This window comes from Bufo gargarizans, chromosome 6 (genome assembly GCF_014858855.1).
Source record: "Bufo gargarizans isolate SCDJY-AF-19 chromosome 6, ASM1485885v1, whole genome shotgun sequence".
NCBI classification, from domain to species: domain Eukaryota; kingdom Metazoa; phylum Chordata; class Amphibia; order Anura; family Bufonidae; genus Bufo; species Bufo gargarizans.
In genome coordinates this window covers 333,610,742-333,625,024 of record NC_058085.1, presented here as the reverse complement: position 1 = coordinate 333,625,024, position 14,283 = coordinate 333,610,742, and the positions used below count along the sequence as shown (strand labels likewise).

Below are 14,283 nucleotides of genomic sequence, written 5' to 3'. Positions count from 1 at the left end.
CTTCAAACGGAGCTCACGAGCGGACAGCCGAACGCTAGTGTGAAACTAGCCTAAGTGAGAGTTAGGTCTCTTGCACACGACCGTATGGCTTTTTCAGTATTTTGCAGTCTGCAAAAAATACGGATGACATCCGTGTGCATTCCGTTTTTTGCAGACCGGAACAGCTGGCCCTTAATACAACAGTCCTATCCTTGTTATGCGGACAATAATAGGACATGTTCTATCTTTGAACCGAACGGAAAAACAGAGTACAGAGTGTTTTTGCAGATCCATTGAAATGAAGGGTTCTGTATACAGAATGCAAAAAAAAAAGGAAACTTAAACTGGAAAAAAAAACATTTGTGTGCAAGAGGCCTTAGGCTGGGTTCACACCTGAGCGTTTTACAGCGCGTTCCTACGCGCTGTAAAACGCTCAACAAGGATGAAACCAATGATTCCCTATGGGAATGGTTCACACCTGGGCGTTTTACAGCGCGTACGATCGCGCTGTAAAACGCCCGACGCTCAAAAAAGTACATGAGCGACTTTGGGGCGTCTTGTCGCGCGTTCCCGTACATAGACTTCCGGGAACGCGCGACAATGGGCGTTCGCATACTACTGGAGCCGCGTAGGTGAGACGCCGGAGAATCGCGCATACACAGCGCTCAGGTCAGGACGCTCAGGTCTGAACCCAGCCTTAGGGCTCATGCACACGACCATAGTTTTGGTCTGCATCCGATCCTTGTTTTTTGTGGATTGGGTGCGGACCCGTTCATCTCAATGGGACTGCAAAAGATGTGGAGAGCACACCTGCATGCTCTCCACAACCGTAAGTCCTTTTCGCAGCCCTGAAAAAGAAATGGAACATGTCCTATTTTTATCCATTTTGCAGACAAAAAAAAGACATTTCTGCAGGAGTAAAAAAAACACAAAATGCACACAGTCCTTTCCATTTTTTTTGCGGCTCCATTGAAATGAATTGTTCTGAATACGGGCAGCAAAAAAGGAAAAAACTGAACAGACATGGACAAAATATATATTTGTGTGCATGAGCCCTAAGAGAGACTCCAAAGAGGGCAGTTAGGCTAGGGCTACACGACGACATGTGTCGCACGGCAATTTTTACAATGATAGTCTATGGTGTACCACTGCGACACGACAGTAGCAAAAAATCCATCAAAGATGGATTTTTCTGTGACTTTTGCGTTGCAGCATGTTGCAGTGCGACACTATAGACTATCACAGAAAAATTGTTGCGCGACACATGTAGCAGTGTAGCTGTTGCCCTATGTGTCGCGCGACTTATTGTCGTCATGTAGCCCTAGCCTTAAAGGGCCAGGACAGGAAGTAAAATACATGGAGTGACTTAAATTTTTTTGGGGATGAGTGTCCCTTTAAGTGAGCCAAGCAGAGCGATCAGTCATGTGTTTTTAGAAGGTGGGGGTGAGGCTGTGTGCTGCTGATTAGGGTCTAATCATGTTCTCTCCTATTATTGATTGCGTCGTTTGTTGTGCCGCACCCACAGCCGTGCATTTTATTTAATTTTTTTCCTCGTTCTCACATCTGTCTCCTAGCAAATGTACTGCTGATAATCTACAGCGGTGTACAGAGGCCAATTAGCATTTTGTAGTGTTTTTGTGTGTTTAGTAATTGTCATACTGTGTGTTTAGTGTCTTTGGTTTGTATTAGGCCTCATGCACACCACAGTATTTTGCATCCGTCTCCAATCTGCATACATGGACCCTTTCATTTCTATGGGTCCGTGAAAAAAATGTAAATAAAATCCCAGCACATTGATGTCACATGTGCCGCGGATTATAGAACCTGTTTTGCAAAAAATAATACTCCTTTCTAGTGATGGCAATGAAAAAAACTCGGATGGCACACGGAAGGTTCCGTATTTTGTGGATCCGTGGTTTGCGGTCCACAATACGGTCATGTGCATAAGGCTACTTTCACACTTGCATTGTATTCCGGTATTGAGATCCGGCAGAGGATCCCAGTGCCAGAAAAATATGTTTCCGTTTACTCCTCATGCGTACTGAAGGGAAAGAGATCCGTCCAGGATGCATCAGGACGTCTTCCGTTCCGGCAGCATTCCGCTTTGTGACCGGATACAAAACCGCTGCAAGCTGCTGTTTTGTGTCTGGTTAAAAAACGGAAAACAACGTAAGTCAATGGTGACGGACCCGATGATTTTTTTTTTTTTTTTTTTTTTTTTTTTAGGTTCCTTAAAACGGATCTGTCACCCATTGACTTTCAATATATTTAGTGACTGATCTGTTTATTATTATTATTATTATATTATTATAATATTTTCTTATATAAGGTTTTTTTTTCTGGCATTATTCTGCACTGTAGCATTTATTTTTTATTTATTTTTTTGCCGTAAAATCTCCCTCAGGTGTTAGCTGAAGGTCTATAGTTTTTATTTTATTTTATTTTTTATCTCTCTGGCTTCTGTTCAAAAATCCAGCATGCTGCAGCTCTTGGCATTTTTCAAGCATTTTCACATTACCTTCTCTCTAGGGGAAAAGCGTCATGAAGAAACCGCTAGTGGTAAGACACACCGGCCAGATTTCCTAGTCCTAAAGGTGGCACCAGATTTATCACAGGGGCTCAGGATGACCTGTGGTGCAGGGAAAGACCCTTTTCTCTGACTCTGTTCCAACTATTGGTTGGCTTGCATTGAGAGATTTTTACGCCAAACTTTTTGCTCAAAATGGCGCATCTCAGGACCACCACCTTTCCTTTCAGCCCCAACCACTTGATGAATATGTTGGGGGGGTAAAAAGTGCAGTATTTCCCAGACTGAACGCAGCTCCTGTGACCTTAATCCACGGCATGTTAATGATTTATAATGTGGTGTTCCTGCCCGACTGTAATGAATTGTACTGACAACATTATGCGAGTACAATTCATTAGAGTTAAGTTTGGGCAGGAAAACGCACAGCATTATAAATCGTTATAATGCCACGTTTTCGGATCACAAGAACAGTTTTCAGTGCGGAAAAAATACTTCTGTCACACGGACTGAAATTTCCCTTGAAGGGGTTGTCCCAGTGAAATAGAAACTCAGGCAGCAGCTTCAGGGGTTACTTCAGACTGCCGTAATATTTTGTGGTCCGCAAAACCACAGGTACCGGCCCATGTGCGTTTTCTTAATTTTGCGGACTGCACATGGATATGCTCTATATCTTTTTTTGCGGAGCCACGGAACGACTGTTTTGCGACCCCATTGAAATGAATGGGTCTGCACCTGTTCCGCAAAATTGCGGAACGGATGCTGGCTCTTTCATGCCCCATCGTCTGAATGAGCCCCAAATGTGACAAAATAGCAAAAAGAATCAACACTCCCCTTTTTTATCCCTGCTTCTTCTACCAATGTTTTCCTATCCTCCCCGACTGTTCTTGTTTTCCTGGCTACAGTGGTGACGTTCCATGCACCTGGGTCACCGCTGCAGCCAATCGTTGGCCTCAGCAGTGATGTCCCGTATATTGCTGAGACCAGTAATTGGCTGCACTGTGGCCTGTGTGCACGACATGTCACACCCGTATTTAGGAAGATTACGTCAGCAATGCATGACTGGAGCGCATTGCTGGGAGCAGCAAGGGGGTAAGTATCTCTTCTTATGTTATTGTATCACATTAAGGGTCCATTCACACGTCCGTAAGTGTTTTGTGCATCCGCAAAACACGGACACCTGCAATTTGTGGACCGCACATCACAGACACTATAATAGAAAATGCCTTTTCTGGTCCGCAATTGCGGGCAAAGAATAGGACATGTTCTATTTTTTTCAGGAACGAAATTGCGGATCCCGAAAAAACGGATGCGGATCCAGGAAATGTGGATTTGCATCCGTTCCAGCCCCATTGAAAGTGAACGGGTTCGCAAATTGCGGACCCAAATTACGGACGTGTGAATGGACCCTTATAGTTTTATTTTAACTCTATTTAAATCTATAACCAATTAATGTTTTGCACTCTGCAGACTATGGATCTAAACAATTCCCTTTTAAAAGATGGCTCCACAACCTCGTGAGATGATTTTATAGCCAGTTGCTCATTCTTCCTCATCGTCGTCATGCTGGGATCTTCTATGACGCAGCCACGTGTCATGTTTGGGTGGTGATTTAAAGTTTATGTTCAGCAAAAACTGAGACTTGCACAACATGAGTGTAAATATATAGATGGATTACGTATATCTAAATAACATCTCCAGAGAGAACTATGTCTCGGGCAGATATGTAAATGATTGCAGGTTTGGTCTGATTAGACAATGGGTCTTGGCATAAAAGTACTTCCCCCACTGCCCTATAAAAAGTCTCACAGAGGCTACTTTTGAGTACTGTACCTCTTGGTGGGAGATCGTTGACTGCTAGACATGCCTCTAGGACTCACTCAAAGACATTTTGCCCAGTTGACAGACTGAGAGAAGGTGACTTTTTGGACTGAGAGAAGCAGAGTTGTCATTTCTATGAATTACCTGCCATCTAGGCTCTTCAAGTTCCGACCTAGCTTTTAGGAGGTGTTGAGAGCAGTGGTTGCCTAAGGGCACGCACACATGGGCCACACGCTCCAGACAGACCACCGATAGAGTGGATCGTTTGATCCGCCCACGAGCAGCTCCCACAGTTTTGTTGTCTACCATCCAGACACAGGTGGCACCTTCTTTACACTCCCATGTTTCTGCCCAGACCATTTCCAGGCGCTTATCAGGGGGAAATTTGGTGTCATGGCGCCCATAATGTCCTGCTACTGACAGACAGGACACGTAGCCTTTTTTTGCAGTGGTGTCATGAATGAAAAACCTAGACTGCTATGGACTGGAACGTATTGTCTTTAAAGGGAGTCTGTCACCACATTTGAGCATATTAGACTGATCAAATAGCGTTATGTGCCACCGAGAACTTAAAAACGGTACCTTTGTTGTATCTAATGGAGTTTTCTTTCAGCCAAAAATGAACTTTTAAGATTCTGTAAATGCGCCCTCTCAAGTGCCCAGGGCGGCGTCTCAATCGTCCGAGCCCCAGGCAGCACCTCCTCAGCGGCTCATAACCCCGCCCTCCGTGCGCCTCTGCCCGCCCGTTTACTCTCCTCCTCTCTCCTTTTCCACTGCGGCTGCGCGGTCAAATTCGTAGGTACCGTTTTTAAGTTCTCGGTGGCACATATAACGCTATTTGATCAGTCTAATATGCTCAAATGTGGTGACTACTCCCTTTAACAATGAATCCAGGTTCTGTGTGAGATCTGACAACAATAAGGTTCTAGTCTGGAGGCCTCATGGTGAGCACTTCAACCCTAACTTTGCTGTGGAGCGACACACTGCCCCCACTGCTGGTGTGATGATCTGCGGAGCCAACGCACACGACATTAGGTCACCCCTAGTAGTGATACGGGGGGCACTAACAGCTCAGCGATATATGCAGGACATCCTGCCACCACATGTTACCTGTCATGGCAGGGCTTCCAACTGGCATTTTTCAGCAGTATAATGCTCACCTGCACATCAAGGGTTTTCCAAGAATGTCTCCACCACATTACAACACTAGCTTTGCCAGCCGGGTCTCCATATTTATGGGCAATCAAGCATTTGGGGCACCAGCTGGGACATCAGCTTCAGCAACCTACGAGTGTGCAGGATCTACAGGCCCAGCTGTAACATCTGCGGATAGCACACTGATCCAATCATTTCTATAGGGCATCTTTTTCGGATCTGCCTGGCCATTCCTCAAATTATAGAACGTGTCCTGTTGTTGTCCATATTGTGAGCAAGAATAGTCTTTTCTGGTGATAGAAGTGAGAAGAATACAAATGCACAGGGAAGGTATTTTTCGGATACATTTTTTGTGGACCGAACTAGACGTGTCCCTAGGCCTTAGGCTAGGTCTACACGACGACATTTGTTGCGAGACAATTTTTATAATGATGGTCTATGATGTCGCAGAATGTCGCATTGAGACACCATAGACTACTATTATAAAAATTGCCAAATGTTGTGCGACCCATGTTGCAGTGTAGTTGTCCCCTATGTGTTGCGTGACACATGTCGTCGTGTAGACTTGGCCTTTAGAGATTATTCATATTTTTAGAGGGATGTAGATTAGGCTATAAATTATGTACTTTATTATCTGGAGCAACCTTGCATCTGGAGCAACCTTGCATCAGCAGCGGTGAAGCAATATGGACAGGATGCTGGTAAGGCATATGAAGGGGGTTTTCCTGATGATACAAATTTGCATAAATAATTGAGCAATTTTGCAAGTTGCTTTACGTATCTTGCAGCGATCTGTGCTGCAGGAAACTATCTCCTGTTTCTGTCTGCAGTTGCTCAATTATGGTGGACTGACACATCCCTAACAGCCTTACCAGTCCTTATAGTGCCCGGCTCTATGCTGCACTGCAATCAGGGATTTTTGTTGCGTCAGATTAATGTATAATCCATTAGCGGCATTGTACTTGCATCTCAGGAGCCTATAGGCACATTATAAGTGGCATTTTAGACTGAGCTTACAAAAGAGTTGGCTTTAAAGGGGATGTCCAGCTTTATAACCCCTTTTACATTTAGCCAGTCCTGCGCCTTAACTATACAAAAACATACTCCTCTGATCCAGTGCCAGTAGTCCAATCCGTGTTCCATCTGGTCGCAACCTGTAACATTCTGGATAGGGTCAAGTGCACTGCTGCCGCCTATCACTGGTCTCAGCTGTGACGTGTTCCCAAGCAGCGCGCCACCATTAGTTCAAGTGATTCTTGGGGATACTTCACTGGGGCCAGTGGTGCATATGACCCTTTCCAGAAGGAGCGCAGATTGGTTCTCCGGAACGGAGAGGCAGGGCGCAGATGAGTTTATTTATTTCTTTGCTACAGCGCAGTACTGGCCAAATTTAAGAGGTTATAAACCTGGGCAACCCCTTTGAGGTGTTTGTTTAGGGCCTGTTTACATGAGCTGATACTAGGGGCATTTATCAGGAAGAAACCGTTCATTCTAGATCATTGGCAGCTTGCTCACCTGCACTAATAATCCCCTTGGTATGGGAATGAATAATCGTTACTACGATCATTCATCCCTATCGAGTTTTATTGTTGGCATCAAATCCCTGGTGACACAGGGCAATGAGCGGCCCACAAACTATGGTTTTATATGCTGCATAAATGATGCGTCTCTGCAGATAAGTGATTTGGTCATTTGTTAGGTGAACAGCCACAAATCGGTGATTGTCTCCATAATCTGCACATTTAAATGTGTCCTTAATCATCACAAAGCAGACAATGCTTAGACCTCAGTGTATGTTTCCGCTATAGGGTTGACAACTGCTGAGTAAAACAATACCAGTGTGGCAAAATCTGTTGCCCCTTTCCAGAGAACAGCAGTTTTATTCTATATGCCAATGAGGCGCGGGCCCTACGCCCTTGGTGCACCTCTGCTCCTCGACTTTCCTACATTTGCCACTCCCATCCCCCTTACTGACGGGGCTAGGTGCCATCATGATCCTCTTGCCTGGCTCTGTAATCCCGTTAATGTACCAGAGATTCTATCATCGGCGCATGCGCAGTAATCCTCTCAGCAGTGAGGAACCCCAAGGGGGGATGTACTGAGCAGGTGCCAATCTACAGGGCCGCACAAGAGGACAGGGATGATGGATGGGGGGCCTGGCAGATGCTAGGGTCCACCCCTTGGTGCACTGAATCCCTAATTTGCATATAAAAAAAAAAAAATCTTGTTACCTCTGGAACGGCGCAACAAATTTTTGCCATACAGGTGTCCTTTTTAATCCGCAAGATCGGCCTGACCACGCTCTTCAAAAAAGGACTGCTGTGCAAAAGTGACATTACCATGACCTCTCTCCCTGGGGCATACCCAATCATTGATTTATTGGGGGATGTATAATCGGCAGCGTCTTACTGCGATGGTTATTGCATGACCACACATATATTACCTATGTTTCCCTTCCTTTTAGATAAGCGGATCAGAACACAGCTGTTCCGGAGTTTCACGACGCCTATAAACATCCTGTCAAGCTTCCCTGGAGACTCGTACAGCGTCCGCTCGTCTGCAAGATGAGCTTTCCAATCATCTGTGAAGGATGGTGGTCGTCACCGTGGACTAGGAGCCTGGTCACAGAGCTGACACATGGAGCGCTCCTGGACATCAGACCACACATTAAACCTGCTCTGTTACCTTATAGAGGGGGCTTAGGAACATTCAACTTTATTTATTTATTAAAATTCATTTTTATTTTTTATTTTTTTGTTTAAATTACAAAAAAAAAATTTGAATCTTGCTGCTGCTTAGTTTACAGGTAATAGACTAAAGCTATGAAACCTAACACTACAGAGACGTATTTAATCAAAGCCTAAAAAAACCTAAACGGAATAAGGATCATGAGGTTACTCGATAGACGTGTCCTCCATTACATCGGTATGTTTCTTTCTGCACAAAACGTTTCTTTTCCGAAATCTCTACCAAAGGAAAGTGTCTTTTCAAAGTATTTATTTAACATACGGTTTTAGGGATTTTTTTTTTTTCTTATTTTTAAAATCCTAATGTGAATTTCATAGATTCACTCAATGTACATGAATGTTTTGCAGACTGTTGGCTGATTTTATCCCAAACTTAGTAAACTATTTTATTTTTAAATGCTATTTGGTTTGGATATTTTTTTTATTATGTCATTTTCTAGTTTAAATAGTTTATATTGAGGTGTAAAAAGGTTGCAAATCATGGAGCACTCCGTCATTTGCAACTTTTTACTTCCCTTGCCACTTTTCAGATGTGGTGAGAATTGTGCATAGGTTAGCAAGGGAGGTGCGTCCTTCCACAGTCCAGCAGATTTACTATCTTTTATGTCAGAAATTGGTGGAAGTGATGGCTCAGATCTACTCCGTGGCTCGTAGCTGTTGTAGACTTTAGTTTCTGGAGCACAGACTGCTTAAAAATGCGCTAAATTTATTAAGATGGGAATGTATTCTAAGGCCGCATTCGCACAACCATAGGACGGTCATGCCCGTGTTGCGGACAGCAAACCTTGGGTCTGCAAAATACGGGCACTGGCCGTTTGCACCCTGCATCACGGTGAGCACCCATAGACTTCAATAGGTCTGCGATGCTTAGGATGCAGTGAAAGATAGGACATGTCCGGTAGCACATGGAAACTCAGAAGCCCTTTTGTGTGCTTCGGGCTTTGTGCCTCTGTGCTGTAAACGATAGGACATGTCCGATCATTCGCCGCATCTTGCGGATTGCAGAGCCATTGAAGTCAATCACCGCCATACGGGTTGCAAGCGTCCAGTGGCCGTGTTTTTTGCATATCCACGGTTTGTGTTCCACGGCTGTCACATGTTCGTGTGAATGTAGCCTAAGACCAGTGTTTGTAACGTCAGTATCTGCCCCAATTTTCTCCATTTCATAATCTGGTGTAAATGTAACATATGCAACAAGGACTTGTCAGCTCAGATTTACGCCAATTTCTATAGTAAATATGTTAGGCAGCGGAGGCCATGCCTCTCCCGTCAGGCTCTTCCTGCTGTTGTGGCTATTTTTCACAAGTAGCAAGAACAGTGAAAATAATGCAGCAAATGTGGTGAGCTCCATAATTTGCAACTTTTTTTTTTAATACCACAAAGTGCCAAAAAAACACTGTTTTTCAGACTATAAGACGCACCCCAGGTTTAGACAATAGAAAATTAGAATTATTGAAGTGGAAGGTCCCTTCATCAGGCCAAACACGACAGTTATAAAAATATGCACAGATATATACAGTACAGACCAAAAGTTTGGACACGCCTTTTCATTCAAAGAGTTTTCTTTCTTTTCATGACTATGAAAATTGTAGATTCACACTGAAGGCATCAAAACTATGAATTAATACATGTGGAATTATATACTTATCAAAAAAGTATGAAACAACTGAAAATGTCATATTCTAGGTTCTTCAAAGTAGCCACCTTTTTGCTTTGATCACTGCTTTGCACACTCTTGGCATTCTCTTGATGAGCTTCAAGAGGTTGTCACCTGAAATGGTTTTCACTTCACAGGTGTGCCCTGTCAGGTTTAATAAGTGGGATTTCTTGCCTTATAAATGGGGTTGGGACCATCAGTTGCGGTATGGAGAAGTCAGGTGGATACACAGCTGATAGTCCTACTGAATAGACTGTTAGAATTTGTATTATGGCAAGAAAAAAGCAGCTAAGTAAAGAAAAACGAGTGGCCATCATTACTTTAAGAAATGAAGGTCAGTCAGTCCGAAAAATTGGGAAAACTTTGAAAGTGTCCCCAAGTGCAGCCACAAAAACCATCAAGCGCTACAAAGAAACTGGCTCACATGTGGACCGCCCCAGGAAAGGAAGACCAAGAGTCACCTCTGCTGCGGAGCATAAGTTCATCCAAGTCACCAGCCTCAGAAATCGCAGGTTAACAGCAGCTCAGATTAGAGACCAGGTCAATGCCACACAGAGTTCTAGCAGCAGACACATCTCTAGAACAACTGTTAAGAGGAGACTGAATCAGGCCTTCATGGTAGAATATCTGCTAGGAAACCACTGCTAAGGACAGGCAACAAGCAGAAGAGACTTGTTTGGGCTAAAGAACACAAGGAATGGACATTAGACCAGTGGAAATCTGTGCTTTGGTCTGATGAGTCCAAATTTGAGATCTTTGGTTCCAACCACCGTGTCTTTGTGCAACGCAGAAAAGGTGAACGGATGGACTCTACATGCCTGGTTCCCACCGTGAAGCATGGAGGAGGAGGTGTGATGGTGTGGGAGTGCTTTGCTGGTGACCCTGTTGGGGATTTATTCAAAATTGAAGGCATAATGAACCAGCATGGCTACCACAGCATCTTGCAGCGGCATGCTATTCCATCCGGTTTGCGTTTAGTTGGACCATCATTTATTTTTCAACAGGACAATGACCCCAAACACACCTCCAGACTGTGTAAGGGCTATTTGACCATGAAGGAGAGTGATGAGGTGCTGCGCCAGATGACCTGGCCTCCACAGTCACCGGACCTGAACCCAATCCAGATGGTTTGGGGTGAGCTGGACCGCAGAGTGAAGGCAAAAGGGCCAACAAGTGCTAAGCATCTCTGGGAACTCCTTCAAGACTGTTGGAAGACCATTTCAGGTGACTACCTCTTGAAGCTCATCAAGAGAATGCCAAGAGTGTGCAAAGCAGTAATCAAAGCAAAAGGTGGCTACTTTGAAGAACCTAGAATATGACATATTTTCAGTTGTTTCACACTTTTATGTTATGTATATAATTCCACATGTGTTAATTCATAGTTTTGATGCCTTCAGTGTGAATCTACAATTTTCATAGTCATGAAAATAAAGAAAACTCTTTGAATGAGAAGGTGTGTCCAAACTTTTGGTCTGTACTGTATATATACAACTGCCATGGAGCCATCCCTTACTCCCTGGGTCACCGGGTGATAGAGCTGGTTCAAGAAAGTATGAAATAAACTGTTCCAGGTGATATGCTGCACATGTCACTACTGGGGTTCATCCTCACACTGCTGCACACCTAGTTCTTCCATTGTGCTCACGCCTATGACAGGGTCTGCATGCGCAGCTCATCACTGGAAGCATATGAGGACATATGAGGTATACCACCGGGCAGTGTCTGGAGGCCGGTGGTATACCTCAGCTCACTGACCACCTGCTACTGTGGCTTGCTGAGGTCATCGCTCTACATTTTCATTGGTGGCGCTCTCCCCTCCTTCTCCACTTGGGCGCTAATGAGAAGATGACATGCGCTGCATTGTGCGTGCACCATGTTGTCTAATCGGAATCGGGCCGCCTGGACACGTTGCGTAATACACACCGTTTTTGCAGTGTAATTCAGTACCAGCAAAGTGTATGAAATTACACAAATCTCACGTAAGCTTTGCAGTTTTTTTTTTTCTGTGCAGAAATTGACTTGCCGTGCAGATTTCCAAATCCGCAGCTCGCCAATTATGATTGTGGTTTTAGTTGCAGATTTCACTCAATGGAAGGGCGAGATCTGCGACAAAACTGCATGTAATCCGCACCTAAATCTGCCATTAATCCAAGGAATAGCCAGCACCTGGACACAAGGCCCACCTGCACGGGGTGGACACGAGACCACAATATTAGTGAAACCTATCCCAGCGGGTGATTGTAAGCAAACTTCAAGGTTTTATTATTTCATATTACCGTATATCCAATAAATACATGTTATGTCCAATAAATACATGGACGCGTTTCAGCATATTCAGCTTTCATTGCTGATGAAAACTGAATATGCTGAAACGCGTCCATTAGACATTGTAGACATTGTGTAGAAACGCAGATAAATCCACACGGGAATTTGTGCAGATCTTGTGTGTTGTTCACCCGCACGTGTGTGCAGCCGGCCTCAGGCGCGCATGCCTTTTCTTGCTAAAAAGAATAGTGGCCCAAAAATACATTAGAAAATGTGCCCAACGTCTATTTTAATAGATTTAGTAGATACTCGCCATAAACTTTTTTTTTTTTTTGAGAAAATGGATACATTTAAAAAAAAAATACTTGGAAACAAGGCAATGGACCATATTGGTTAAATTTTTGGACAAGGGGTGTATCAGTGGGGGGGACAGTCTTGTTTCCTTTTTTTCAATCCTGTTGGTTAAACCAACACTATTGTATGCAGTCAGTTTAACTTTTCACTTTTAGTTGATTATTTATCTATTTATTTTTTTGCCCAATTGCAACTGAAAGCGCTGGATGGAAAAGCACAAACATCTTTGCTTTCCCATCCAGTACAAAAAAAACTAGACATAACTTATGCACTTTTGGCATACTTTTTTTATTTATGTTTTTATTTCTATAGAAGCCTTTGTTAGGCCTCCTGCACACGAACGTGTGCTGCCCGTTAACGTATTACGTGCCTGACCAGCTGCCCCGTATAAAATAAAGATGTCAAATAGTAATCCATCCATGGAATGTAATAAAAATAAAGTAATAGAAAACGTCTGCAAAAATAATATACAAATCCTATTGTTTAGTGTAAAACGCGTCTTATTGTGCATACATCCCCAAAAAAAAAAACAGCGTACACTTATTGGTTATCTATCATAAAAGCCTGAAGAATTTATTTTTATAAGCTCATCAGGGTGAGCGTACGAATTAAAAAAATAAATAAAATGCTGAAAATCTTTTGTTTTTCTATATTTCCACTCCAAAAATGATATAAGTTGCACAATTGTTATGTACTCAAAAATTAATTCCTTTTTTTTTTTTTTTTTCCCCTCCCATAGAGGCCCCTTCTAACAGCTGATTGGCAGGGGTGGTGGGAGTTGAACCCCCCGCAGAATAGATATTGATGACCTATCCTGAAAGTCATCAATATCATGAAACCAGAATTTCCCCCTAAGGCATTTTCGGGCCTGATCGTTAAAGGGGTTCTGCACTTTCATTTAACTGAAGATCTATCCTCTGGATAGATCATCAGCTTCTGATCGGCGGGGGTCCGACACCCGGGACCCCCGCTGATCAGCTGTTTGAGAAGGCAGCGGCGCTCCAGCAGCGCCACGGCCTACTCACTGTTTACCGCCGGGCCGCCCGCCCTCTGACGTCACGACTAGTATCAACTAGAGTGGGCGCGGCTAAGCTCTGTTCACTTGAATGGAGCTTAGCCGCGCCCACTCTAGTTGATACAAGTCGTGACGTCAGTGGGCGGGCGGCCTGGCGGTAAACAGTGAGAAGGCCGCGGCGCTGCTGGAGCGCCGCTGCCTTCTCAAACGGCTGATCAGCGGGGGTCCCGGGTGTCGGACCCCCGCCGATCAGAAGCTGATGATCTATCCAGAGGATAGATCATCAGTTAAATGAAAGTGAAGAACCCCTTTAAAGCCTCATTCACACGTCCGTGCTCAAATCCGTGAGCAGGTGGTCAGTGAAGGACCCGTGTTGGGTCCGTGTGTCTATTTTTTGCAGTCTGTGTTTCACTGACACTGAACAGCTGAAAAATAATTTTCAAAGCATCTCTTCTTAATGATTCGTGGCATCCGTGGTTTTCAAGGACCCATAGACTATAATGGGCGTGATGGATCCGTGAACACAGACAAAATAGAGCATGCATCCGTGCTAAAAACACTGATGTGTGAATACAAACATTAAAATGAATGGGGACGTGTGCTGTCCGTGAAGAACACGTACCGCACTAGTCCGTGACGTGTGAATGAGGCTTAAGGCGCCATACCGATCCGTAGTACGACCGTGTGTATGAGCTCTAATTGCAATGTTTTTTTGCTCACATAAGTGTGCGATGGGTAATGGTACTCCTTAAAATTATTTATTATT

The 14,283-nt window shown here is 44.0% G+C and overlaps 1 protein-coding gene across 1 annotated transcript in view; it reads left to right on the top strand.

Annotated features, from left to right (window-relative positions):
• PWWP2B (PWWP domain containing 2B) overlaps positions 1–8,620 on the top strand; it is a 32,328-nt gene extending 23,708 nt beyond the window's left edge. Inside the window, exon 3 of the mRNA XM_044297292.1 lies at positions 7,944–8,620. The gene's annotated coding sequence lies outside the window, so the exon portion shown is untranslated. The remainder of the gene's footprint in view (positions 1–7,943) is intronic.
• The last annotated feature ends 5,663 nt before the right edge of the window (positions 8,621–14,283 follow it).